At 47.4% G+C, this 27,398-nt stretch overlaps 1 protein-coding gene across 2 annotated transcripts in view; it reads left to right on the forward strand.

Moving 5' to 3' along the window:
* The window catches only part of TRAM2 (translocation associated membrane protein 2), an 82,134-nt gene that overhangs the window by 14,002 nt on the left and 40,734 nt on the right, over nucleotides 1-27,398 (forward strand). The gene's annotated exons all lie outside the window — the stretch shown is intronic.

The raw sequence follows: 27,398 nt of genomic DNA on the forward strand, positions 1-27,398 counted from the left end.
TTGCTGCCTGCCTCTGTATTTCTCTTGTTTATTCATGCAGCCAGACTCAGACCGAGCATTTGCTCTCTGCCAAGCACTGTTCTTGGAGCTAGGATAAAAGATGAAAAGGCGAAGATTCTGCCGTCAGGGAGCCGAGTCCTTAGGGAGGCGGTAGTGTCTCTGCTGCTGCTCATGTGTGTATGAGGTGCACTGCGAGAGTCAGGGAGGGGAGCAGAATTCTCTGAGGAGGATTAGGGACAGTTTGCTTGAAAACAGAGAAGTTTGAGCTGGGCCCTGGGGCCTGAAGGGCACTGGCCAGGCAGAGAGTGGACATGTGTAAAGGAGAGAGAGGTGCGGGGCGGGGGTGGGGGGTGATGCGGCTCGTGGCTCTGTGTTACCAAAGTGGGGTGGGGGTGGGGGTTGCGGAAGGAAGTGATGGAAGATGAGTCTGGACTGGCAGGCAGAGTTCGGCCCATGGTGGCCCTTGTTCAAAAGTTTGGATTTACTTCTCGGCTCAGGTAACAGGGAGCCATTGAGGTTTCCGGAGCACAGGAGTGACTCCATCACATTGTGCTTGGAGGGTCATAGGCAGTAGGGCTGAAGCTTGCTCCTTGTACTTGGTGTGAGCTCCCTGAAAGGAAGGGGTTGCTTTACACTTTTGCAGGATCCCAGCGCCTCTGTGCCTAACGTGTGTAGTTGGTATGAATTGATTGAAGATGGTCTGGTGCACACACAGGGTAGTGTGTTTCTTGAGTTGCCTTTCTGCTGCCATGGTCATTTGCAGCTTTTCTATCCATGCTGACTCTTCAGGGTTCTTGGGTACCCAGTTAAGAGATGCTCGTGAGCATATTAGGAGTGCCTGCTACTTTAGCGTGTGCATGCAGGTAGGGAACCTCTAATTCTAGCTATTGAACCTTTTTTTTTGAATAGGCAATATCTGGCAGTACAGTCACGTTGTTCAAAAATCAAAAACATAAGAAAAAGAATACATTGAAGGTGTCAGTCCCTGGCCTCTTCTTATCCAGCTTCCCTCCCCTGCCCCCCGGTACCACTTCGTTAATTTTTGTGTATCCTTGGGCCTATTTATGCACATACAAGCAGCTATAAATTATATGCTAGATTTTGCACATATATGTACTGTACATATAGACATAGACAATATGCATGCATATATATATATACATATGTATGTGTGTATGTGTATATTCCTATCCCCTTTCTTATGCAAAACAAATCATATTATCTGCACTGTTCTGCACCCTGCCTTCTTTGGTTAACAAAGCATCCTAGAGCTCTTTCCATGTCAGTACACTGAGAATTTCCTCCTGGCAGTCTAAGGTTGCCTAGGCTTGCGTTGTACAGGTTCACTGTAACTCATTTCACCAGTCCCCTTTTGATGGATACTTGGGTTGTTTCCAATCATTTGCTCTTATAAACAATGCTGCAGTGAATATTTTGGTACATAGGTCATTTCATGCCTGTACAGCCATATATCTTGTAGCATATGTTTACAGGAAGTAGGGTCATTGGGTCCAAGCATTAGTGCATTTGCATTTTTGATAGAAATTGACAAATTGTCCTTGTCCTTGTTAAATACCATGCCGAAACCCAGGAATCAGCCACAGACTCTTTACCATGTATCACTGACAATGTAATACCAGTGTCTGCATTGATCTTGTTCAATATATTCTCGGCGACTAGCATAATTTGCGGCCTGTCACAGGAGTCAAATACTTGTTGGATTTCTTAAAATTACATTGTTTGGCACGTTTGGGTAATGGGAGTTCTTCCCTATTGATTATCTTCCAGCTCTTCTATGATGTTTCTCTCCTGTCTGGCCCTTTATACAAGTATTTTTCTCAGGACACTCTCCTGCTTTTCCTTGGCCACTGTTCCTCATTCCTGAGGCCACAGTCCACTTTTCCTGGAATGCCCTCCTTGGCCCCCTTGGGTGGGGTCCTTGCTTCTGCCTCAGCAGTCAGTTCCCTGGGCTCCCCTGCCCTGCCTCTGTGATGTGTGGCCTTGTCGCTCTGCAGGCCTTGGCCATGCGATTCGCTAGGGCAGGAGAGAGTCCTGCTCACCACAGTGTCTCCAGGACCCAGCACGGTACTTGGCTTTCTGGTGGTTCTCCTGTAATATTCTTGCAGTAAATACGTGGTGAAGTGGAATTCACCAACTGGATAACCAGTTTTCAAAGGACTTTTGCATATTTAATTGAGGTATAATTTATATATCATAAAATTCACCCTTTAACATGTACAATTCAGTTTTTAGTATATTCACCATGTTCTGCAACTATCACTGTTATTTAATTCCAGAACATTTCCATCCTCCCCCAAAGAAACCAGTCAGCAGTCACTTCCTGTCGCTCCCCCACCCCCAGCCACTAATCTGCTTTCTGTGTTTGGATTTGCCTCTTCTGGACTCATCATGTAAATGGAATCATGTAACACGTGGCCTTTTGTGATGGGCTTCTTTCGCTTCGCATAATGTTGTCAAGGTTCATCCATGTTGAAGCTTGTGTCATTCCTTTTGATGACTAATATCCCACTGTATGCAAATACCACCTTCCGTTTATTCCCTCATCAGTTGATGGGCATTTGGATCATGTCCACCATATTCCATGAATAATGCTGCTGTGAACATTCATGTATAAGTTTTTGTGCGGACATAATATTTTCAGTTCTCTTGAGCCTATCTCTAGGGGTAGAATTGCTGGGTCACCACATAATTTTAATACAGGAAAGGAGCCAGGATTGAAACTATAATTTGAACAGTTTGTCTTTTGGATCTGAGAGTTGTATCTGTCTCAAGGGCCAGCATTGCAGATATTGTTCCTTCTCATCCAGGCTTGTCACAGCAGTGCTGGCTATTGAGAGTTACATTTAACAGACTCTGGCTCAATAATCATCTGTGATTCTGAGGCAAATATTGTCAGAGTTTACACAACACAACTTCCTGAATTCTTACCATGTGCATCGTGCTAACTCTATGGAGATGCCAAAGCACATAGGACACAGCTCTTGCCCTAAAGTCATCATTCATTTGAAATGACCCAAATATCCATCTGTATTGAACTGATTCAGTAAAATACGGTATGGTCATACAGCGGAATCCTCTATAGCTGTTGAAAAGAGAATGAGGTCAATCCTTAGGTAATGACATGGACTGATGTGTGAGGGAGAAAATAGGTTAGAGATTAGTATGTACAGGGTGAGCCCGTTTTAATAAAAAACTTACGTTTATATATACACAGTCAAAATCTGGAAAGATCACAGAAGGCTGTCCACATTTCTTATGTCTCTAGGAGGTAGGTTATGGAAGACTTTAGCTTTCCAATGTTACATGTTTCCCCTTAAAAATGTTTTTATACTGGAGGCGCCTGGGTGGCTCAGTCGTTAAGTGTCTGCCTTCGGCTCAGGTCATGATCCCAGGGTCCTGGGATCGAGCCCCGCATCAGGCTCCCGGCTCCGCGGGAAGCCTGCTTCTCCCTCTCCCGCTCCCCCTGCTTGTGTTCCCTCTCTTGCTCTCTCTCTGTCAAATAAATAAATAAAATCTTTAAAAAAAAATGTTTTTATACTGGGTGTATAGAGCTTCTCAAACTTAATTAAACTCCTTAAGTTAATGGATAGAATTTGCCCAATTCTATTTTGGAAAAAGAGCTTGAGATAAGAATTATATGGGAAAACACTAGGTATCAGTGTGGGATCTGATACTACACATCAGCATATGACTAAAGATGAATAAGTTTGTAAGTAAATAGTCTCATATGTAGTATAGCCAGGGGTGAGAGGGCGCTGAGACTCTGGCAGCCAGGGGAGCTTCATGAAAGAAGCTATGCTTGGGCCTTACAGGGTGGTGAGATTTATATAGCACTTCACCATTTATGGGGCCAAAGAATAAATGCATACCAAGAGCTGTAATAAGTAAGCACTTCGCCCGTCTTATTCAGTCTGCACTCACCCTGTGGGGTAGATAACCATGATTACTCCCATTTTACAGATGAGAAAACTGAGGTTTAGAAAGGCTAAGTAACCAGATCAGGCCCCCATCGGTCATAATGTCAGAATCAAAATTCAGAGCTTGTTTGTCTGACTTCAGAGCACGTGTCCTGTACTCCATTTTAAAGGGAAGGAGACCTAGAAAATTCAAATTATTTGCCTAAGATCACCCAGCTGGGAAACTGGGGAGCCAGGATCTGAACTCAGAAAATTCCCCTGAAATCTCTGAGGGTGGTCATGGGAGGCTGGGAGGTTCTGGGTCAGATAGGTGTGTGAAACTCTGCGTATCATGCCCCCTTTGGAGATTCACATGTTGCATAAATTTACTAAAGTAGCGTCCTACATTTCTGGCCTCCCTGACCATCTCTCTCAAGTAGTATTTAGTAACATCCCACAGATCTCACTTTGTGAAATGCCACCCTCCCATCCTGTCAGGAGGCACGAGGGAAGGCAGGTCCGTGAACAGCTTTCTCTCTCAACTTTAATAAATAGGAATGCCAGCTCTAAGGTCAAGGTTGGAAGTGTATGAGGAAGAGTGTATTTGTTGGAATTAGTGAGAGTGGAATTCCCTGGAAGGGTTTGAGGCCACATCTCCACCCCCCTACACAAAATTTATCCACCCTTCCTGCTTTAGAACACCTGGCAGAACCTACTGAGGGTCATATTTGCCATCTCTTTGTGACTTTTTGTCTCAGGAAATCAGGATCCACTGTTGATAACAGTTACCTCATTAAACCTTCCCCCGTACTTCTTAAATTCAAATTATCCAACCCGTATTCGACCAAATTTCATAAAGTATTAGAATTAATGTGTGCCACCTCCCCTCTACCCTGTAACAGGGTACTATTGTTTTTTTCTAAAAACCATGGTAAATACTCATAAATTTTACTATGTTAACCATTTTTTCATTATGTTATGTTAATCACCATACATTACATCATTGGTATTTGATGTAGTGTTCCATGATTCATTGTTTGTGTATAACACCCAGTGCTCCATGCAGAACGTGCCCTCTTTAATACCCACCACCAAGCTAACCCCTCCCCCATCCCCTCCCCTCCAGAACCCCCAGTTTGTTTCTCAGAGTCCATAGTCTCTCATGTATGTTAACCATTTTTTAAGTGTACAGTTCAATAGTGTTAAGTACATTCACACTGTTGTGCAATCTCCATTACTCCTTTTAATTCATTCTACAACTATTGAGCAACTGCTCCTTGAAGGTGCCTGGGACATGGAGATGGTTAAGACACACTTTCTGTTCAGTCTGATGAGGAAGATGGATTAAAAAAAACCCCCAGTGGATTCAGTTCAGTATGGCCAGAGTCGTGAGGTGCTCCTTATGGGATTAGATCCTTGGGGGGCTTCTGCGCTTTGGGGTGGGACCGCATTACCCCCCAGTGCTTCAGAGCACCTTCTCCTCTGGCTTCTTGGTGGCTCCTTGCTGATTGTTTCTTGCCCCATTGTTCCCTGGAGTCGTTTGCTACCTCTGCTCTCCAGAGCCTGGGGAGAAGGTGGGAGACTGTACTTCTCTGAGGTCCAAGTTCTGTAGCTGAGCCCATGTGGCCTGGGGCGGGGGGGCAGGGTGGGAGAAACGTGCTGTTGCCAAAACCAGAACGGCACCAAACCCCAAATCAACGGTTTGCCCAAATATAGTATCATAGACCTCTTCCACCCAGCGTGTGTAAACTAAATGTGCCGTCCTTCAGCTTGCAAGCTCAGCATCCTCCAGGAAGGACTTATGTGATGAATCCCAAGTGCTGTTAGTCCGCTTTACTTTAAAAAAAAACTGACCGCGGTGACGTGGCTGAAATCCCAGACTAGGGGCATGTCAGAAACGAAACAGATTGGCTCTGGGTCGCGTTTGGTTTGGTGTATTTCCATGGAGACCTTGTGGAAGTAAGATAGTGGTATTGTCTTGTACAGTCCCTAGAGCTCCTTATAGAGAAGAAGGTTCGTGATGACGATTAACTCACAGGCTCTCCTTCCCCTGAAAAATAGACTACGGGTTTGAGGCTTAGTTGCCTTAGCCATCTGGATGTGTACCCTGATTCCCCATTGCACGGTGCCAGATTGTACTGGGCTCATGAATACCGTGAAGTGTGCACAGGTTGGGAATGCAGCCTTTGAATTCAGATTGCCTCTTCTTTACCAGCTCCCTCACGTCACTAGATAACTTGATTAAGTTACTTAACTGTGCCCCAATTTTTTTGTCAGTAAAACGGGAATGAAGATAATTGTGCCTACCTCATGAAGTTTTTGGAAGCATCAACTAAGCTAATAATGCACGTATAGCACTCTTACATAGCGAATACCGCGTAAGGACTCCACCGATGTTAGTTACTCATGAATATTAATTAATTAATTCCATGACAATTACCTCTGTCCCTAGGCAGCCATTTTCCTGTGCCTCTCATTTTCTTATTCCATATTAGTTATGTATAGTCTGTATATTCTGGGGCATTCCATACCAGATAGACCTTTCACACTCTAACATTGCTGCCTCAGCCACCAAGACTGTTAAGAAGCTTGTGGGTTGAGGGGCGCCTCGGTGGCTCAGTCGTTAAGCGTCTGCCTTCGGCTCAGGTCATGATCCCAGGGTTCTGGGATCAAGCCCCGCACCGGGCTTCCTGCTCAGCCAGGAGCCTGCTTCTCCCTCTCCCACTCCCCCTGCTTCTGTTCCCTCTCTTGCTGTGTCTCTCTCTGTCAAATAAATAAACAAAATCTTTTTTTTTTTTTTTAAAAAGAAGCTTGTGGGTTGAGTCTGTCTGAGGGCTTCTCCTTGATGGGCTCTGAGCCTGAGCCCCAGCCCATGGTTCTCCCTATAGAATGCCTTTCCTTTCCAGAATTACTCTTCCCCTTTTCCCTTTCTCGGAGATCATATAGCTTCAGTACTGCTGTCTTCCTTTCCTACTTAGAAGAAAACTCTGAGGTTGAATAAGTGGAAATCACCCGCTTAAAATATTTTACATTGAGGCATGACCTGTCATAGCATCTTTTTAGACAATAGGGAGTCTGTGTTTTACGAATTACTTCTGTTGAAGGACTTTTTTGGTGTTTGACTGCTACCTTTATAAACAGATTTCCTCATGCTCTTCCACATAGCACAGTTGATTTCATTTCTATTCTGTTCTTATGCCCAGACACTATGGTTTTTGCGATTGTAATAAAAATACACAGACCAAATTCTGATTTTTTTTCTACTCGATATTATATCCAAATATTTTGAGGTGTTAGCATTTTTAAAAGATGAGGTTGTTCCTTAATGCCTACCAGTAAGGAATTGGTTACATATCAAATGGTGACATACATTGATATGCAGTGTCACTGAACAATGTCCAAAACATATGGCTGTGTTTAAAAAAACAAAAAACAGATTACAGAATGCCATATTGTTGTGGGATTTTTTCTGTAAATGTTTGGATTTGTTTTATTTTTATAAAAAGTTATCTATAAGGATAATCATTAAATATAATCAGTGGTTTTTTCTGTGTAGTAGAGTTACAAGTACATTTTTTTCTCTGTATATTTCAATAAAATGTATATTATTTTGATGATTAGAAAAGGCACATGAAAGCTGTTTTCATTTTGGAAGTAGAAGGATGGAAAGGTGAGATCAGTGACAACCTGTTGCTTGGAGAACAGGAAAGGTGAATGGAGAGAGTGGAGGAGAGAGGCTGGAGCATGGGATAGGAGCTGGTGTGTGTTGCGGGGGAGGGGGATGCCGTGAAGATAAGCCCTTGCCCTTGATCTTAGAGATGTCGTTCCCACCTACTATAAATAAAAGCTTTGCTTTTCAGAGGCCTTTTGAAGAATGGCTCAGAGGGTGAAATAGGGATATTTTAAACCATTCAGAGGTGCCTCTACAAAAGCATCAAGAAAAATGCCAAGTCTAGATTGACTGGAAGTGGAAATGAAACTTCTCAGTTCCAGATATGAACTGGAAAAGTCACATGACCGAAATGGGCTGTGTTGAAAATTTGAGCTTTTTAAAAACAGCAATTGAGCTCGGCCTTAGCGCCATCTTCTTAGAAACCTCTGCGCCATGAGAGCCAAGTGGAGGAAGAAGCGAATGGGCAGGCTGAAGCGTAAAAGAAGAAAGATGAGGCAGAGGTCCAAGTAAACCGCTAGCTTGTGCACCCATGGAGCCACAGGAGCAGAAATAAGGAAAGCCAGAGGCCAGGGACGCTGGTACCAATTGTTGGACTGCATGCCTACTTTCTAGAGCTTGATTCAAGGGCTCTAGGTCATCGCCATCTGATCGCAACGACCACCTTTGAAGAGACTTGCCTTGTTCATACCAAAACAGTCCCTTTTGGTCCTTTGCCCTGGACCTGTGACTTTCGGGACTAATTCTGTTTTCATTTGTGGCTGGATGTAACACGTGTACAATAAATCATCTCTTCTGCTGTCTTAGCTGAAGAAAAAAAAAAAAAACAGCAATTGAAAATGGAAAATTTAAACCCCAGCACAGTAGTCCATTATTGCCCAATTGTGGGGCTGTGGAGATGGACCACCCAGGCCACTTTTGGGTGAGACCCGTTCACTTCAATTTACAAAGCAGCCCCACTCCCCAACCGTCCAAGGGCATAGTGAACAGGTGCTGGAGACAGAGCAGGACAGCATGGTCCAGGAGGTTCTGTGAAGTTACAGGACCATTGCCTTGAAGGACCTCTGTCCTAACAGCGTCCTGCTCAGTGCTGATAGTCTAGGACTGGACTGGTGGCTCTATTTCCCTGCTGGAGATACACATTTTTTTTTTTAAGATTTTATTTATTTATTTGACAGAGAGAGAGAGAGAGAGAGAGATAGCGACAGCAGGAACACAAGCAGGGGGAGTGGGAGCGGGAGAAGCAGGCTTCCCGCTGAGCAGGGAGCCTGATGTGGGGCTCCATCCCAGGACCCCGGGATCATGACCTGAGCCGAAGGCAGACGCTTAACGGCTGAGCCCCCCAGGCGCCCCCGGAGATACACATTTACCTGCCATCTGGTGGAGGGTGGAGCTGTGAGTGGTGGTTGCCTTTCAACACCTATTTGTTAACCCCGATTTATATGTAGAGGGAGGGGTAGGGGAAGGGACAGCACCTAACGGTGGGGCTTCCGGTGACTTCCCATCTAGAAGATACACAGAAAATGGTAAGTGATAAAACCACGATAAGAAATCAGAAGAAAAATGACTAATTTGTTACTTCTTGAATACTGTGATGGGCCAGGCCTTGTGCTAGACTTGCCTTTCTTATCCGGCTAATCCCCTCAACAGTTTTCCTTGGTAGATTCTGTTATTTCTGTCCACACCAAACAAGCGAAACAACTCCATCTCAGAGTTCGTGAGGGCATACTTGGGAATTTAATACAAGTCTTTCTGAATTCAAAGCCCAGGCTTGTAACCATTGTGTGCCCCTGCCTCTCAGCAAGGAGGTACAGAAAGCAGGTGGTTCAGATGGGAAGAAAGGAAGCGGCATGGGCACTCGTGGGAGAATGGGGGAGAAGGAGGCTTCCAGGGGAGGGGAGGGAAGAACTGGCCCTCAAAGGAAAGTCAAAGCAGAGACATAAATGGATGACAGAACAGAGCGCTGGTATTTCAGGCAAGAAAAAGCGTTCCAAGAATTGAAGAAAGCAGTTAATAAGTGTAATGCTAACCAAAAGTTCCTGGGCCATATAGGCTTGGGGAAATGCTAGGCTAAACAGGTTGGTTTACTGCAGGACTTGTCAGAGCCTTTAATATAGTAGTAATGAATATTGTATATCTGCACCAAAAATATTTGTTGACTTTGGAGAGTATTTCATGGAATAATAATCTAGAATATCCTTTGGGACACCCAGGGCAGTTGGGGGAGTTGTGATAATCAAAGGAGGAGAGGGAAGGAGGTTCAGGAATGTCAGATTAAAGAGGTGTTATCCTGTAAGCAGTGGGGAGCCGTGAAGGGGGTGTCTGTTGTTTATATTATGTGTAGCCTGGCTGTTCTGTCTCAGATGGTAGGAGGGGCTGGAGGGGGTTGAGTACTGAGGCAGACCATCCAGTTAGAAGTCTCTTCTATGGGCTGGTATGAGATGAGGGTGTGAGGCTTTTCAGTAGCAGTGCAGGCAGAAATAATGGATTTAATAAAATAATAAGTAGAAAGCCACCAGGTGGCTGGCTGTAAGCGATGATGGGCAGCCTAGGAGGACACGGGCAAGTATAGGTGTGTTCCCTGGGCACCAACTTTCGGAATAAAGATGCAAGGTTTGGTTTGGGGTGTGCTGAATGGAAGTTGGTGCTGCACTGTTTTGGTAAGGATGCAGGACGATCCTCCGGGAGAAAGATCTGAGGGGGGAAAAGTAGATTTGAGAGTCACTGGAATAGAAGCAAACACTGAGCAGGGATTCCAGGGGAGCAAGAAGGGCTGGGCTTGAACCCCTACATCCGGAGGTGAATCCCCGTCTTGGAAGCGTGTGGAAAAAAAATTCATGGAGGCAGAGGAACTTCTGCGAACACCCTTTAAAAAATAAGAGCCCTGGGGGCCTAGCGAGGGGGGCTGGGAGTAGCCTGAGGCCCCACATCTGGTTTGTGGCTGAGCCTCCCCAGAATGGGTCTCCTGCCTCCTCCCAGCCCTTTTTCTCTTTTGCTCTTCTGGGTTGTCGACTTCCTCTTCTTGGTAATATATATAGCCATCTGGGGTTAGACACCTGCAGGTGCGCCAGGAGGGCTGCAGGTGGCCTTCCTAACAGGTGTGGCCACGAATGCCCACCAGGACTTTAGCCTGTCTGTTCTTGTCCCCCGAGAGCTCTGCAGGGAAGCAGAGAGGCCCACGTGGCCTGGTGGTCTCGTTTGGTGGGCTGTGTCCTCTGAATCCTGCTCCGCTCTCCCCACACCGGGCTGTGCATAAGGGAGCCCCAGGTGTCTGTCTTTCAGGCTGGAGACCAGGATGGCTGCCCAGGACCGCGGGCTCTCTGTGCCCTCCACTGCGCCTGGCCTCCGTCTGGGGCCGACCGTGGCCCGGAGCCTGCTTGTCAGCACGTGGCTTGGGTTTCCGTGTTAAGGGTCCCAAATTGGGACCGCAGAGGATTGAGTGTCCGCGCTGTCTGATCACGCTGAGCCTTCTCCGGCAGGCAGCTGCGACCCTTTCAAAGGGCTGTGTGTAAATTGGTTTGGGAGATGTTGGCGGGGGAGGGTGGGGACTGAGATGGGGACAAAGAAGTCAGTTTTTGAAAGAAGAAAAATAAAGGAACCTAACAGCCTGGGGACATTTGGGTGGGGCGTGGCGCCTTGGGTAGTTGAAACCCAGTTTCTTCTCACCTTCCTATTTTTCCACTTCCAGAGCCTCCCCTTTGGCTGGTGCCTTACTGACCCCTGCAGACCCCCTCTGTGTAAATACAGCCTCTGCCTTCCACCCCCTCCCTCATTACTCATTCCTTTAATCTGACCCATCTCCAGGTCGCCAGCTGGCAAAGACTCAGCAGATTCCAAACCCCAGCTGGTGCCAGAGTGTTGACACGGGAGGCGGGCGGGGAAGTTTGGCAGACAGCTTGCCCCCAGGCTACTCAGCTGTAGGAAAAGGTAGAAAGACATCCCAGAGTTGAGTGGCCCGTTTGTTTGCAGAGTCACCCTCCCTCGTTCACCTTCCCCGCATCATGCCCACCCTTACTCCAATTCTTGCTCTATCCTGAACAAATAGAAGGGAAAAGAATCTCTTTGTGTCAGAGGAGCTAGCGGGCTAGGGCTCCCTGGCTTACCCCTTCCGTCTCAGGAACCCCTAGGTGGCACATTGAGCACATAAGGCAAAGAACCTTTCACTTTCTGACCGGAGCAGGGGTCAGATATTATTTAAAAGACACGACTTGTCACTAGAAAGTCACTCCCCATTCACAGGGGCTGTGATTTTCCACAATCAATCCTCAAGGCGGTGTGGTCGAGTGTGTGTGATGCCAGGCTTGGGATTTGCTCAGGCAGCCTGAGGTCAGGAGGGTCCTTGAGGGCCTATGTTCTCCTCTGTCCTCAGTAAAGGCCCCCAGAGACCCTCAAGACAGGTGGTCACTGAGCCCCAGTGAGGGGTGGTCTCGACCGGAGTTGGTGAGAAGTCCCTTCCAGGGCGTCGTGCGCAACTAAAGCTAGTGGTCAGCACTTTTGGGCCTTCGGCACTCAGCTGGCCTGGAGAGAGGGACTGGTTACCCGAGGAGTGGTCCCAGCATGTATGCCTGGGAGAGGATTTTGCTGATTTGAAGTGCCCTGTTGCCAGTGGTTGTATCGATGAGGTTCATTATTATCATGTGCTGTTAGTAGTTAAGTCTTTTATTTGAGGAGCATAACTGCCTCAGTCCGGGTCCCACCGGAAACAGATGGGTGATTAAAGAAAGGTTATTGAAGGTGCTATTAACAAGGGTGTAGAGAGGATCAGGGGAAACAGATAAGGGATGGTAAAGCACCCCACGGTTTGCAGAAGTGGGGAGATAGCCCTAAGCCTGAAGGGCCCAGGAATGCAGTGGATACAGAGCTTCTTAAGATGTAAGGAGGAAAGAGAGGATGAGTGGGGAGGTCATGCCAGGAGCTGTGGCTGAAGGAGAGGGGCTGGACCTTTGATCTGGATCAGGTGGCTGCCACAGCTGCCCAGCAGGGAGGGAGCCAGGTAATGAGCACCCTCCTCGTGCCGTGCGATCTCCTGCGGATTCATCTGAAGCCAGTTGTCCTGGAAGCCCATTGATGCACTCCAAAAAGTCATCCACTCTCTGCTCTGCGGCTCAGGGCAGGATGGAAAGTGGACCTGGACGGGCAAGTGGAGAATTGCCCAGCCCGGTAGCACTTACACACCCTCTGTTTCCTATTGAATCCTGCCTCATTTACACCCACAGGCAATCGGAAGAGGTGGCAAAGCAAGACTGATGCCCCTGAAATACTGCAAACTCTGACAACAGGCTTTCTGGACAGATGTTTCCTGATTGCAATAAGCCGATTAGCGTAACACGTCTACTTTCAGCTATTTATTGCCCTGGTCTCTCGTGAGACCAGGATCGCCCTTGCTTCTTAAAAGTCGCAGTACAGCAAATGCCTCCACTTCCATCTTTTGCGGCTAGCTCAGATAATACTCAAGTACCACTTAAACCCATTTCCTTCTCTTACCCCAGTCCTTTGCACGCTCTGCCCTCAGGGACCAAGAGGAGTTTCCAGTGTAGCATTAATGGGATTCTAATCGCTGTGTCCAGTTACCACTAGTCTTTGAATATCGGTATCCAACAGGAAATTGCTTTCTTAACAGTTTCACATGGAGGAGCTCAGACTGTCTTGTCCATTAGGTAACTGATAAAATTTAATTGGTAAATGATGAAATACGGGACAGCATTTAAAGTTTGTGGCTGGAAATAAAGAGTTTGAATCTTTATGCTACAATGTTGCCTTGCTTACTTTGAGGGAAGCAACTGTTTCTTTATGTGGGCTTGAGTGGTTTGGGGAAGCATGGTTTTGAAATGCACATCCTGCTGGAATAGGCACATGTCTATGGATGAACTCAGTAGATGGAAACAGTTGACATTGGGGCCCAGTAGCTTTTATAATAAATGAATGGATGGACGAATGGATAAAAGCTTTAAGGAGTCTGAGGGCCAGATTTCCTTCCCTCTTCCCATTTTAGACTTGCTTGAAACAGATGAGGACAGCTGAGATCTAAAGTTGGCCCACACAGTGGATGGTCCCCCCAAACCACCATGATTACATTCAGCTGGAAGGTTCCATCTGGAGTCCTCTTCCTGTACTTTCTCAGCACAGTGACTCTCGTAACCCTGAGTCCTCTCCTCTACTTATCTACAATCTATGTCTCCCCCCGCCGCCGCCCCCCCCCACACTCTGTGTCTTGCCAGCTTAGCTCAGTCCCTCCCACAAGTCTTCCCAGAGGAGATCCATAAATCTCCAAACCCAGAGCACTTAACCGACATTTATTGAGTCCCTCCTTTGTGGCAAGGAGCCTGGGGGTGCAAATATGACTAAAACCGGGGTCTCTGCCTTGAGAAAGGGAAAGAGCCTTCCCTTGTCTTTTGCCTAATTGTGTCCTGATCCATGACACCTTTTCTTGCCTTAAAACTCACTTTTCATGGATCAAAGTCTTGCTCCGATCCTGAGTTTTTTTAGAGCTATTGCTCAGGTAGCATGGTGGGTAAGAATTCCGACATCACAGTCCGATGGATCTTGAGATCCAGTTCCACTTCTGGGCTTGTTAGCTGTGTGCCTTTGAGCAAGTGTCTTAAGCTCCCTGAGCCTCACTTGTTTGGTACAGTATGGCCTCAGGGAGGGTGAAATGAGATAGTTTCTATGAGAGTTTAAAGCAGTTCCTGGCACACAGTAGGAGCTCCATAAATAATAGTAGTAATAATAGCAGACCCAGCAGCAGTTTTTCTAGAGTGGGAGGTTAAATGAGGTAATCGTGTTTGGTGTTTAGCACAGTGCCTGGCATTTAGTAAGATCTTTCACATTAGTTCCTCACAGGGCTGTTGAGGGTTGTGTGAGGTAATCATCATATAAAGTGCCTCAACCTTGCCTGGCTTGCAGTAAATGATGAATAAAAGGTCGTCAGTTTTATCACTTCTGAAATAAGGGAGCTGGGCTAGATTGATCACCTAGCTCCTGATTTTCGTCTCTGAGGGAAGGAAGTGGGTCTTACAGATTTTTCTATCTCCTGTAGCCCTGTGCCTTGCTCAGACTATGCACTCAAATATTTTGATTGAAGGGTTGATTTTATATATTTTTTAATTCTGTTTTTCTGGAGATGTTACTAAACAAAGACATGTTTCTGGAGTGTGGAAAAAATGTCTTAGCTAGCTTTGCTCACCTGTGTGTGTATATGTGCGTGCGTGCGCGCACACACACACACTGCTTTCCTTGACACATCCGTTTAGAAAACCTGGTGGGGCCATTATAAGATCACTGTGGCTGCAGCCACTGCAGGTCTCAGAACGTGGAGTGTCAGAGGGAGCAGGGATCTTGGGGAACCGGGAGGTGTGCGGCCTGATGGGGAACCCGCTCAGGGCCAGTGCTCCCCCTCAGGCATCCCTCTCCTGTGGTTCTAGATGCTCTTTCCTAAAGAAATTTCTCTTGGATTGATGTATTCCTCTCCAGCTCCCCCTACTTTTCTGCATACCCAACCATTCTTCTCTCCCTGGTCTTTCTCCTCACCACACTTAGGTTCAAGCATCTCCCACCCCGCACCCCCTGCCCCCCGGCTTCCCACCCCTTCCCCACCCCGGCCTCCCCTCTAGCTCCCAGCCGCCCATACAAGCCGTATGGACCTCTGTCTCCATCTTCCACTTCACGTTCACCTCCATGTGCACTGACTTCTTGCCCCCACCTTTCCTATAATATTTACTCTCCAAAGTCCTCAGTCGCCTTCTGGTCCCCAAATCTGATGGACTCTTCATGCATTCATTCATTCCACAAATATTTACTGAAACCTCACTGTGTGCTGAGCACCATTCCCACTGCTTGGGACCCATCAGGAAAAAAACTAAGCCTGCGAGACTGCTGTCCCCCCCGCTCCCCCGCCGTGCAGCCTGCATCTCAGCCGCAGGTCGACTTGTTCTCCCTGAAGCTCTCCCTGTGGTGAGCACTGATTCCTTGCTGCTGGCCTCCCTTGGCTGTTGGGGCCCTTTGGGTGTCCTCTGACCTGATGTTGGTCCTTCTCAGTCTCCCCCTGCCAGCCCTGGACTTCTGCTGTTTCTCGGTGATACCATCATCTACAATATTTTTTTAAAGGTTTATGTATTTATTTGAGTGAAAGAGAGAGTGTGTGTGTGGAGTGGAGGGGCAGAGGGAGAGGGAGAGAGAAACTCTAAGCAGACTCCGTGCTGAGCATAGAGCATGGAGCTCCATGCAGAGCTCAGTCTCACAATCCTGGGATCATGACCTGAGCCGAAATCAAGAGTCAGATGCTTAAATGACTGTGCCATCCAGCCGTGCCCACCATCTACAACATTTTGAGTAACCAACCGTCCTAATACGTTGCATATTTTACTTAAATTATATGTTTGTGTGCCTGTTTCTTGAGCACGGCCTGAGCACCACTCCTGACTACTTTTCCACCTTAATTTATTGTGCCATCGAGTCTTCGGAAAATCACCCATCACTGTCCTGTGTCTGTGCCATTACCTTCATCCAGACCTGATCATCCCTTGTTGTAGCAATCTCCTTCCTAAGCTTTCCACACCGCCTGGCTTACCTCCCCTTCCCCAGCCCATCCTCCACACCCAGAGTGGGATGTGCTCTCTGCAATGCACATCACTCCGTACTACCTCCCACAGGTAGGATAAAGTCCACTTTTTATACCTGCTGTAAAGGACCCTTCATAGACCTGTTTCCTGCCAGCCTTCCAGCCCCATCACCTTCGACACACAGCATTCATTTTTCCTGGGAATCATATTTCCCCTACTTCTCTTAGTGCAAGCAGCCCCTTTGCTGCTTTCTTTTGGCCCATCCATCCTTTCAGGATACAGGTGAGACAGAACCTCATTGGTAACATTTTCCATGGAATGGAGTGGTTGGTGGGGGGTGCTCAGTCCCCACTTCAGTCAGGGGGACCCCCTCTCGTCTCCTGAATGGCTTGCGCGCACAGTAGTCCCCCTCGTCGGTGTGGTTTCAGTTAGGCGCCGCCCACTGCGGTGTGGACGTGGGTGGTCCTCAGACCATCAGTAGTAGCCTAACACTACGTCACAAGGCCCACATCATTCCCCTCACTTCATCTCATTACGTAGGCATTTTATCATCTCACACCATCACAAGGAGGAGGGTGAGTACAGAACACTAAGCTATTTTGAGAGAGACCTCATTCACGTAACTCTAACTACATACTGTTATAGTTGTTCTGTTTTATTATTAGTTATTGTTGTTAATCTCTTACTGTGCCCAATTTATAAATTAATATCATAGGTATGTAGGTTTGTATAGGCAAAAACATGGTAAGTACATGGAGGGTTCGGTACTGTCTGCAATTTCAAGCATCCAGTTGGGGTCTTGGAGCATATCCCTCATGGATAAGGGGGGCTACTCTACCCTCTAAGAATGATGATTTTGTTGTGTTGTAAGTGAGCTTTTACATACTGATTTATCTGACTGGGCTCCACATTTGGGTGTTGCCTTTCCTGCCTGGGATGGGTGTTTAGAGTGGGAGGGGTACAGGGGCATTCTGGTGTCTGGGATTTGAGGGGGTGAGGCTTGGAAAGGTGAGGTGGGGTACCTGTGGGTCCTGTGATGCCGGGCAGGAGGCCTGATTCTCTTGATTCTAGGCACTCGGGCGTCATGGGGGACTGTAGAACAAAGCCTGCAGTGTTTTAGGAAGACGGGCCTGTCATCTTTCCCAGCAAGAGCACTTGAGGGTAGTCCTTTAATCTGCCCTCTGCAGGCCATGGCCTTGGTTCCTGCCTAGGGCGGACAGAACAGTGGCTAACGAGCGAAAGGAGCAGACCCACACCCCCACACCCAAGGCCTCGTTAAGGGGGAGTCTTGCCTCTCTCCCTCCCACTTCGTGTGTGTCTATGTGTAGCTCTGTCCTCCCCTCCATCAGCTCGTACTGTGTGACTGTCTTGCATGGAGATTATCTGTGTTTCTTGGCCAAAGCTTAAGGTCACTTAACTGTCCCAGGCAGTTCCTGTTTCTTTCTGTATCCCCCTGAAAGAGAGTTGCCCAGTGGGTCCCGGCGTGGGAACACCTGGCCTCCTAGCTCTTTTTCTAAGGCCTGGATTTATTAGCAAGTGGGGTGTTGCTCATCAAGCCTTGGATGCGGGTGCCCGCAGCCTCCTGTCAACCCCTGAGGATCAGCTGTGCGTTCAGACTGGGGTCCAGGCTGTCCCTGTGTTGGCTGGTTTTCTTCCCCGGTGGTGTTTACCCTGTGTGAGGTCACAGTCAGGCTCCTGGGGTGCTGAGAGGCTGGGCAGAGAAAAAGCACACTAATTTTTAGATGTTCTTTAAAATGCTGCTTTCTTTCTTTCTTTTTTTTTTTTTTTTAAGGGATCTATTTATTTGAGAGAGAGAACATGAGTGGGAGGGGCAGAAGGAGAGAGAATCCCAAGAAGATTCTGTGGCTGAGCACCGAGTCCAATGCAGGGCTTGATCCCACGACCCTGAGATTACCACCCTAGCCAAAACCAAGAGTCGATGCCCAGCTGACTGCGCCCCCCGGTTGCACCTAAAATACTACTTTCTATTAGTAAAATGAGTTCTGAAGTAATGTATGTAGCTATATCTTTGGGGGGAGGCGGGAGGCAGGAGGAGACGGAGAGGGAGAGATCTTGGAATATGGCATTCTACCTAAGACTATACCTAAGTATTGACATTTGCCCAGATTTTATTAGGTTTAGGGGTATGGAGGAATTGGTTGGTGGCACAGTGTGGGTGGTGTTTACCGCAGGCCCTGCCTTTGGGGTGAGATTTGTATTTTCTGTTTATCTGTAGCACGTTTCTCTGGGAACTCTTGCCTTTTATGTTATTTTCCTTCTCCACTTTGAAGATGATTTGGAATATCCCCTGTGAATATTATTTGCTGACAAATAGGGATATTTGAGGGCTATTTTTCTTTAACCTTCTTGGCCTTGATTTAATCCACTTGAATCAAATCATCATCATTAAGTTCTGCTCATCAGGTGCTCTCATTCAGGTGGTCCTTGATGGGTCTTTGTGGACTCCCGCAAGACAGGCTGGATGCCAGCCCAGAATGGGGTTGTAATTCATGTCCCATAGGAGCAGGAGGCATTGTTGTGACACAGAGAACGGTGGGAAGTAAAGGCTGATGCAGAATCAAGAGGCACATAGCGGGGGGTCCCTGGCCTGACCTCCATTCCTTGCCATGTGTGGATGGAGGATGGTTCTTACTGGTGTTAGGGTGGTGCCGCGGTGGCCCGTTCTCTGGGACCCATCACCTAACAATCCCTTTCACCCCCAGTGGAGTCGGGGTGTGCAGAAACGGGGACAGCAGAGATCACACATCTAGAATTTCTACAGAATGGCTTATTTTTAAAAACTCATTTATTGGCCTTCTAGCCCTGGTTTGCTCAGTTTAAATATGGGCAGAGGTGGACACGCTGAGTCAGGGCCTCTCTTTCGATGCCCCGACCCAAATAACTAGAGGAATCTGAAGGCTTCCTGGGTGAATCTGCCGTCAACCCCCTGGCAGGCCTGGTTTATGGCCTCTGGAGATGGCTTCACTTTGCCAGTTCATTTTTCTAGCAAGCTCTAATCCCCATGCCTGGCTCTGCAGAGCCCCAAAACATGGGGATCGGCACACTGCTGTTTTGAGTAGAAAACTTTCCAGATGGTAGAGAATAATTAAAAATGGTTGCCGCAGATGGATCACTGTCTGCCTTCTCTTTCCTTCCGTGAGTGTAAACAAGCAGGTGAAGGCAGATACACCTGGGCCCTCCCTGGTCCAGCTACCCATGCGCATTGGAGCCCCTGGATAATCCTTTCATTTCCCCAAATACCAGGAAATGCCATAAGTGCCTTGAGGATGATTCTCCCTGGCACCCACTCTTGACGATTCACAATGATTAGTGACTAGCTGTCGCAGACACATCTGTGACGATTCGAATTACCCCCTCTTGGTGCATCCTGCTTTATGGAGCTCAAGCTTCGTTAAAAACTGCAGCTGAGACAACACCCTGTCCCTGGCAGGGGCCCCTCTTCTGCAGTCTAGTCTGAAATGTGACCCAGTCTTCCCTTGCAACCTGAAATTCCACACTCCAGAACCTCTTCATTTTCCTGTTTTGATTTTTAATTGATTTTAAATTATATATTTATCTCATATTTATATTCTATCTGAACAGGTGGCTTTTGGTCACATTTAAAAATATTTCGTTCAGACCAATGTGTGTGTGTTAGGAACATCCACAGCGTAGCCAGTAATCTGAGCTCTGCCGTGCAGCACGAGAGAACTGCATCTGAAGAACATTGGTATTCTAAGCGATTATTTTGTGTGCATGCTTCTTTATTTTTCTTTAGTTTTCAGCTTCCACACAGAATGGTTTATGAGTACGCCATGCTGTCCAGATGTGGGGAAAGCTCTTGGGATGGGGGTGGTGGTGAGGAGACTGAAGTGTATAATCAAGTAGGATACTAGAAATACTGATCCAGGGATCTTTTTTGAAGGGGTGGATGAGGGTGTATGTATTAAGGCCTTGAGAGAAGAAATACATTTCATGAGAAAGCGTGTATGTTATTTAAGGCTATCTGTAAGGTACCTCGTAGGTCAAGTTCAACCTGTGCAAGCATGGGTTGCTTAAATATGCAGTCTTCTTGAAGTGATCATTCAGTTGTGGATACAGAGGCTGTGGGGAAGAGCTGTCTTCCCCTAGGCCACCTCCTGTTTTTCAGTACATAATTAACTTCCCAAATTGGGGATGGATAGCATGACAGATTCAATTTTCAGATGCATCCTTTTTAAAAAGCCCAAATTCAAAGATTTTTTAAAACTCTGTAAGTGACCCTTTCTAAATTCCTGTTTATCCCAGTATAAAATTTAGACCTTGGAACCGATGTGTATAATAAAGCAGGTAATATAATTTTATCATGGCTGTTCTGATTATGGACTTTTCTCAAGTATTCATTGTCATTTTTTAATCCGATATAAAACTGTGATCGTGACTCTTAAGGGTGAGTCTATTCAGCCTTGTGAACATGGGCTTGTCGAGAATCTGCATGTGTGTGTTTGTGTAGCTTTGCTAAATTCTTCTATCAAGGCAGTTTTTCAAGTGAAAAAACCAGCATCTCTAGGCGTTGCTAAAAACCACACAGAAAGGTACTGTCAGAGCTCTGCCTCCTGGTTTCAGGCACCCGGCCCTCCCCGCCAGCTTCTGGTCATCCAAAACGGAGGATTTCAGAAAGCAGGAGTGAAAAGCATCTTTGTTTCAGCTGTATCTGCCTTTTATTGAGTGACAGAGGGGCTGCAAACTGGGTACATCAAGTCCCGATCATAAAAACGTGCGTGCAGGTGACCAGCCGAAGCAGGAGCCCCGGGGAACAAATGCTCCAGGAAAGAGGGGCTACAAGACTCTTTATTTAAAACAAACAAACAAACAAAAAAAAACTTCCCCACCAATTGGGCGTAACTTTCAAATGTTTTCCTGTCTGACTGAAATTTTCCTATCCACTGCCTCAGGAGCAAGATGCAAAACCAATTTTGGGAAGGTCCGAGTTGAGCCCATTTGGCTGAGCTGGGGGACCAGGACGTTTCATTTGGCCCTCCCCGTGCTTGTCAGGGGAGAGACCCCAAGCTCGCTGTCCCTTGTGGGGGGTCAGGGTTCCCCACACGCTGCTCTTTGTGTTCTAGCCCCGAGGTGGGAGTGGTGGTCGCGGGGCGGCCACCGATGGGACAGAGCTGCTTCTGTGAATCAGGCCTCACACCCTGTCCTGTCCTCAGTGGCTGGTCTTCCCCCCCAGCCCCTTCCAGGTGCCCACGCGTGGTTGTGTCTGCCAAGGAATGAAGGGAACCAGCCAAACCTGAGGGTGAAATGCTACGTAGGAGGAAGGAACGAGTCTGCTTTCATTGCATTTCTTCTCTATTCTCTTTGGTGCCCGGATATCAACTGGCATGGAAGAGACAAGAGTTTGGGGCATTCGGAAAGCCTAGGCGCGCCTGGGGTCTGTGGCTGGCTGGCTGGCGGTTCAGCTCGAGAGGCCTTGCTTCCTCGCTCTGTCAGATACAGGTGATACCCAGGCCCCGTCCCCACAAGGTGGAGGAGCAGTAATACAGTTCGGACTTTGGGGATGACCTCCAGCAAGTTGTCAGTGTAAGGCTGTGCTCCCGGGGGTTGACAGTAAGTGGGATCCAGAAGTGATAACCTTTTGGACCTGAGCATGAGGAGGATCAGATCATCCATTCTACCTGACTTGGCCTGATCCTTTCCACCTTATCTGTAAAACGGGGATATTTTTAGTATCTATTCTGTAGAGATGTCGTGAGCATTCCATGAAGTAATTTATGTAAAGCCCTTATGACCACGCCAGGTGCTGACTAAGCACTTGATAATATTAACTGCCATAACTGTTGTTGTTGCAAATGGATGAGAAAACTGCGGTCCAGCGAGGTAAAATACCGTTGCCTGAGGTCACCCACCTGCCCTGCAGCAGAACTGGGCCTGGAATCCCAAGTCCGGTATGCTTTGCCAGAAGCAGCTGTTTTGCTGGCATCTTTGGTCTAGTTGCAAGCAAGAGCTCAGCTTCATGCGCCCCTAACAGAGTATGGCATGTGGAACGGTTTTAGTTTTGTTATGGCTACACAAGCATATGCTCAGTGTCACTGCCTTTGTGCTTGATGCTCTGTTTTAGTTAAAAGTTCAGCGAAGCTTTCTCTCTCTCTCTCTCTCTCTCTCTCTCTCTCTCTCTGTGTGTGTGTGTGTGTGTGTGTGTGTGTGTGTGTGTGAGAGAGAGAGAGAGAAGGGAGGGGGAGGGAGGGAGATGTGGCCCCTCCTCCATAATTTAGTGTTCTCCCTTTGCATTAGTGTATTAGCACATTTTCACTTTTAACCTTTCACCCACTGAGCCTGGCGTTTAAAATGCTATTAAACCCAATAATGTTTCCTATAAACAGCCTTAGAGGGATGGGAAATAATTGGAATGACATTTTTAATAGGCTCCTGTTTCTCAGCCCCATGTGCTCTATGAACCCAACGAGAACTTGCAGAGGGGGCTTGGTCGTTGTTCTGTCCTTGCTCTGAGGTTGGCAGAGGGTTATGGAGGGAGGTTTTGGGGTGCCAAAGGACCTTCTAAAGCACGGAATGTGGTTTTTATGCTGGAGAAGTAGAACTGCTTTTTTTGAGTAGTCTTTTTGTTTTTCAAATTAATGAAGGTGGTGAATGACGGAGCAGATCACGTCTTCCCCCTTCAGATGGCTTCAGGAAAGCATAGAGCCAAATTTCTGGCCACGTTTAGCGAATGAGAAGGACTTCCTGGACTGCATTTTTGTGGATCAGCTTCATTCCTTACTCCTCTTTGCCTTCAGTAGATATTTTTTGGTCCTCTCCTGCTTCTCTTTGATTAGTTGCCATTCTGTTTTATGTGCCATATTGTGTGTATCCTAAGTTTGTTTTTGGAGCACATTTTTTAAGACTCACATTGAACCTGCCTTTTCTGCTTATAAAGTCGTGAGGTCTCCGGAGGCCACTGTGTGCGTCTGTGCGTCTGGGCCCCACGTTTATCTTCTTCTTCTATAAAACGTGGAAACTGACATCCGCTTGCTGAGACGTAGTGAAGTGGGAGCAAGCATGGCTGCTGACAGAGAAGGATGCATGGCCCAGAATGGTTTCTCCTGCTGCTACCCAGGGGTTGGGGATGGAAAAATACTGGAATTTGGCGTTTTTGCTTTAATCAGAGCCCTAGATCCTATTCTCTGAGAATCATGTTTGGAAACCATTTGTTAAGCATTCATCTGTGGTTACTAACTATTATAGCTGCTTGCAGTGTTAGTTCATCAAATAGGTATTTATGAGATACCCTACGACAGGCCCCGCACTGGGGATCCCAGGCAGGGAGAGAGCACATGGATACGAGCCTAAGTGTGGGCAGAGGACAGGCTGAGGGTCAGCTACCTGAGCACAATCCTGGCTCCCCTGTTTAATCACTGTGTTCATTTAACAAGTGCTTATTGAGTGCTGGTTGTGAGCTAGGCACTGTTTCAGGCTATGGATCGAAGGTAACCAAGACAAGTAAGATCCCCACTTCCCTAGTACTTCTAGTCCAGTGAAGGGAGAGTTTAAAAGTAAGTAAAGATAAACCCCATTAAGCTGTACACTTACAATGGCTAAATTTTGTAGTGTGTAAATTATACTTCAAAAAAGGTGTTTCAAAAGAAAATATCTTGGTCCTCACAGAGCTGGCTGTCAGGTTTGTCCCAACACAGTTGATCCACCTCATCTGTCACACGTTTTGTGTCTGCCAATGCTCCTGCTTGCTAAAATTTATTTGTAGCTCTAAAATCAGCACCGGGCGATCCTGCAGTCGTTTGTGGACGCACACACAGCAGTGGAAAATTTGAGTCACCCCATGAGCACGTTCCCAGCTGAAGTCAAACAAGACCATGCTTTGCCTTCTAGTTTCAGCTTTCCTTGTTGTAAGCAAGTGTCCTTTTTGTGGTCTATTTCGTGCCCCCCCCTTTTCTTTTTCCTTTTTGCATGTTTGTGTGTCTTCTTGCTGATTTTGCTGTTTTAAAATGATTCTCACCCCGGGTGCTGAAGCTCTATTGTTTGTAAGCATGAGAAGGCTCTGTTACGCCTCACCGAGAACATACGTGTGTTAGATAAGCCCCCATAGGCACGAATTGTAGTGCTGTTGGCCATGGGTTCAGTGTTCACGCTTCATCAAGATACATTAAATATAGCATCTTTAAAGAAAAACGCACATAAACAAGGTTGTATATTGATACGTTGATGGAAATGTTGTGACCAGAGACCGTGGGTACCTAACCCTGTATTTCCCCGGGGAGAAACAGTCCTGTGTCCGCTAACTCAGCATCCGCAGTGACTTCATTGAACAGAACTAATGTGAATAACAAGAGGTGACTCTATCTTCAGGACTAGGGAAAAAATACGTGTACAGCCCGTATACCAAATGTCTATCTTCCTCAAAGAAAAAAAGTGGAATGATTCTTTCAGGAGTTAGAGTAGCGGACTCTATACATTTATATACACTGTCAGATCCCGTTTTATTTAGATGAGCTTTTTGGTGTCAAATATTGGTGACTCTGTGAAAAATATTAATGAAAAGTACTAGAATGTGTCAGGAAGTTTTTATTATATGCCTAGGTGTTTGTATGTTGACATGAGTAAACAAAAGTTGACCTACACATTTTCCACGTAGCTAACTATACTTCAAATACTTTGATGTACGTTGAGTAGATTTATATCTTGGCCTATAGGATACTGCAATAACCGTTTCCCTGACAGAGCTAAAAATGTGATTTGAATGTTATTTATAAGGTGTAGCTCTTTTTAAATTTTTTTCACTCTTTCATCCCTTGTGTCAAGTTATATAAACACAGCTTGAGTTATAATGTCAAAATAAAATGAAATAATTCCAAATGGATGCATGCGTAGGAAGAGCGCTTGGGAATTGGCACCAAACATACGGAGGGAAACATGAACGCGGGCTGCTGAAGGGAGGAAGGCAAAGAACACAGAGGGGTGGTGATACTGGTCAGCCAAAACCTCACAGAGGCCCACTCCACGCCACGAACTTAAAAGATGGGTGTGTTTCCCGGATGAAGCTGAATGGAGATTTGTGCCTAGAACATGCGCAGTGTTGGGTAAATACTGTCTTCTTGCCTGTCTGCTTGCCTTCTTCCTCTCTCTTCCCTTCTCCCACACCCTCTGGCTTCCATGTCTTCTCTCGCAGGGCTGTCAGCCTGAGAAGACAAGGTTTACCCTTGAAGGAGTCATGGTGGACAGCACTGAGTCAGGCAGTTGGGTCAAGGATGACCACCGTGAGTGGAGTTCAGGAGGGGACACTGCCGTGGCTGGAGTGGTGGGGGGGCGGGGCTTCATGATGGCGTGGGTTCCGGTGGGTTAGCAGCCAGATGGTGTCAAGGAGGAGGCTGGGGTGACAGCCAGGTGAAAGGGAGATGGCCAGAGTGATGGCAGTGGGGCAGCTCCCGCGAACGAGTGGGGACAGAACAGCTGAGTGAAGCAAGCCGGCCCAGACTCAACTTTTGATTTTCCATCTTGTCCGTTGAGTGGTTCCTGAGCCCTTCCCGTGTGCATCTGGGTTAGTCCCTGTGTGCAAGGAGTGGCACATGAGGAGAACTACAAGGAGGAGACTGAAAGGGTGGTACGGGGGGCACGGTGGAGGGCACCTCCAGTAGAAGAAGCCATCCCCGCCTGTGAGCTGTTAGGGAAGGCTTCCTGGAGGGGCTGCAGGGGAGCTGGGTTATGATGGATAAATGAGATTCTGATCAATAGGATTTGGTGTGTGTGTGCGGGGCGGGGGGGCATGTAACAGAGGTAGGATACAAAGTGAGAGGGGCTAAAACCCCCAAAAGGAAATAGTGAGTAGCACATTTTGGCTGAAACACAAGCAATTGACTAGAAGGGAGGTTGGGAGCCCCCTGAAAAAGGTCTTGTGGACCACAGTAGGAAGGTCTTGGGGTGAAGATCGGGGAAGACCTGTGTATTGTTTTTTTTTTTTTTAAGATTTTATTTATTTATTTATTTGAGAGAGAGAGACACAGCGAGAGAGGGAACACAAGCAGGGGGAGTGGGAGAGGGAGAGAGAGAGACACAGCGAGAGAGGGAACACAAGCAGGGGGAGTGGGAGAGGGAGAAGCAGACTTCCCGCCGAGCAGGGAGCCCGATGCGGGGCTCGATCCCAGGACCGACTAGAGCTGAAGGCAGACGCTTAACGACTGAGCCACCCAGGCTCCCCAAGACCTGTGTATTTGGATAGGGCTTTGTGTTTTCCAGAGCTCCTTCTTATCCCTAGTCTCATTTGACTTTTTCCCTGCGAGCATGACAGAACACGTCCCAGACAACAGCACAAACACATGTGAAGCCTTATGCATCGCTGTGTACAAAGAGCACCTCAATGCAGAGACATGGGGCTTGTTGACGGGGACAGTGGCCGAGAACAGTCCCCTCCTTCTGGGTTGTTGAGAGTCCACCCCGGGAGGGTCTGCAGTGCGTCGTTCGCTCGGTTCCACGCTGCTTTGGCTATGCCCAGTGTGTTTCCCCCACACCCACAGTACAGCCTTAAGACCTTTTTGTTTAGAGGAGAACCAGTAAGTCTTTACTGCTGAGGTGTATCCGGAGGCGTCCTCCCCTGCTTCGGAACGGTGTGGGTGGTGCTTCTGAGCCCCAGCTGCACATCAGAAACATCTGGGGAGCCTTTAACCACACTAGCAGCTGGGCCAGCGCCACCCAGAGCAGCTGGGGGACTACAAACGTCCCCGATTTTGTGCACAGGGAGACTGAGGCTCGGGGTCTGGGGTTACACAGCTAGCAACGGCAGAGGCAGCATTTGAACCCAGGCAGTCAGTCGATCCTTAAGTCCAAGCTTTGAATCCCCACATTTGGTCAGCTCTTCCCTGCAGGCCGAACTGCCCAAGTACTGATTTGGCTATTGATAGCCAGGTGACAAGCAGAGACTAGGGACAGCACAGGTAAGATTTTCGAGGCAGCTTTTGAAATAAACAGTAGTGTGGGGTGTTACATCTGGCCCCCCAGCACAGCGGACGTGAACTTAGCAGTTGCGGTTCTCGGTTTCTGAAGCTCGGGTGTAGACTTTGGGAGCTACTGTCCAGCGTGCAGTTAACCAGTGTGCTGGGGAGACCTCCGCCCCGTGGAAGCTTCTTGAAGTCAGAGTCCTCATTTTCTACCGGCTGCTGTCTTCCGCAGTGCCGGGTGCCTAGGGCTGACTTAATAAATACCTGAATGGATGGCAGGCAGGTCTGTGCCCTTAGCTTGGGAGCGCTCGGCTTGTTTGGTTTCATC

The sequence above is a fragment of the Zalophus californianus genome, chromosome 7 (genome assembly GCF_009762305.2).
Source record: "Zalophus californianus isolate mZalCal1 chromosome 7, mZalCal1.pri.v2, whole genome shotgun sequence".
NCBI classification, from domain to species: Eukaryota; Metazoa; Chordata; class Mammalia; order Carnivora; family Otariidae; genus Zalophus; species Zalophus californianus.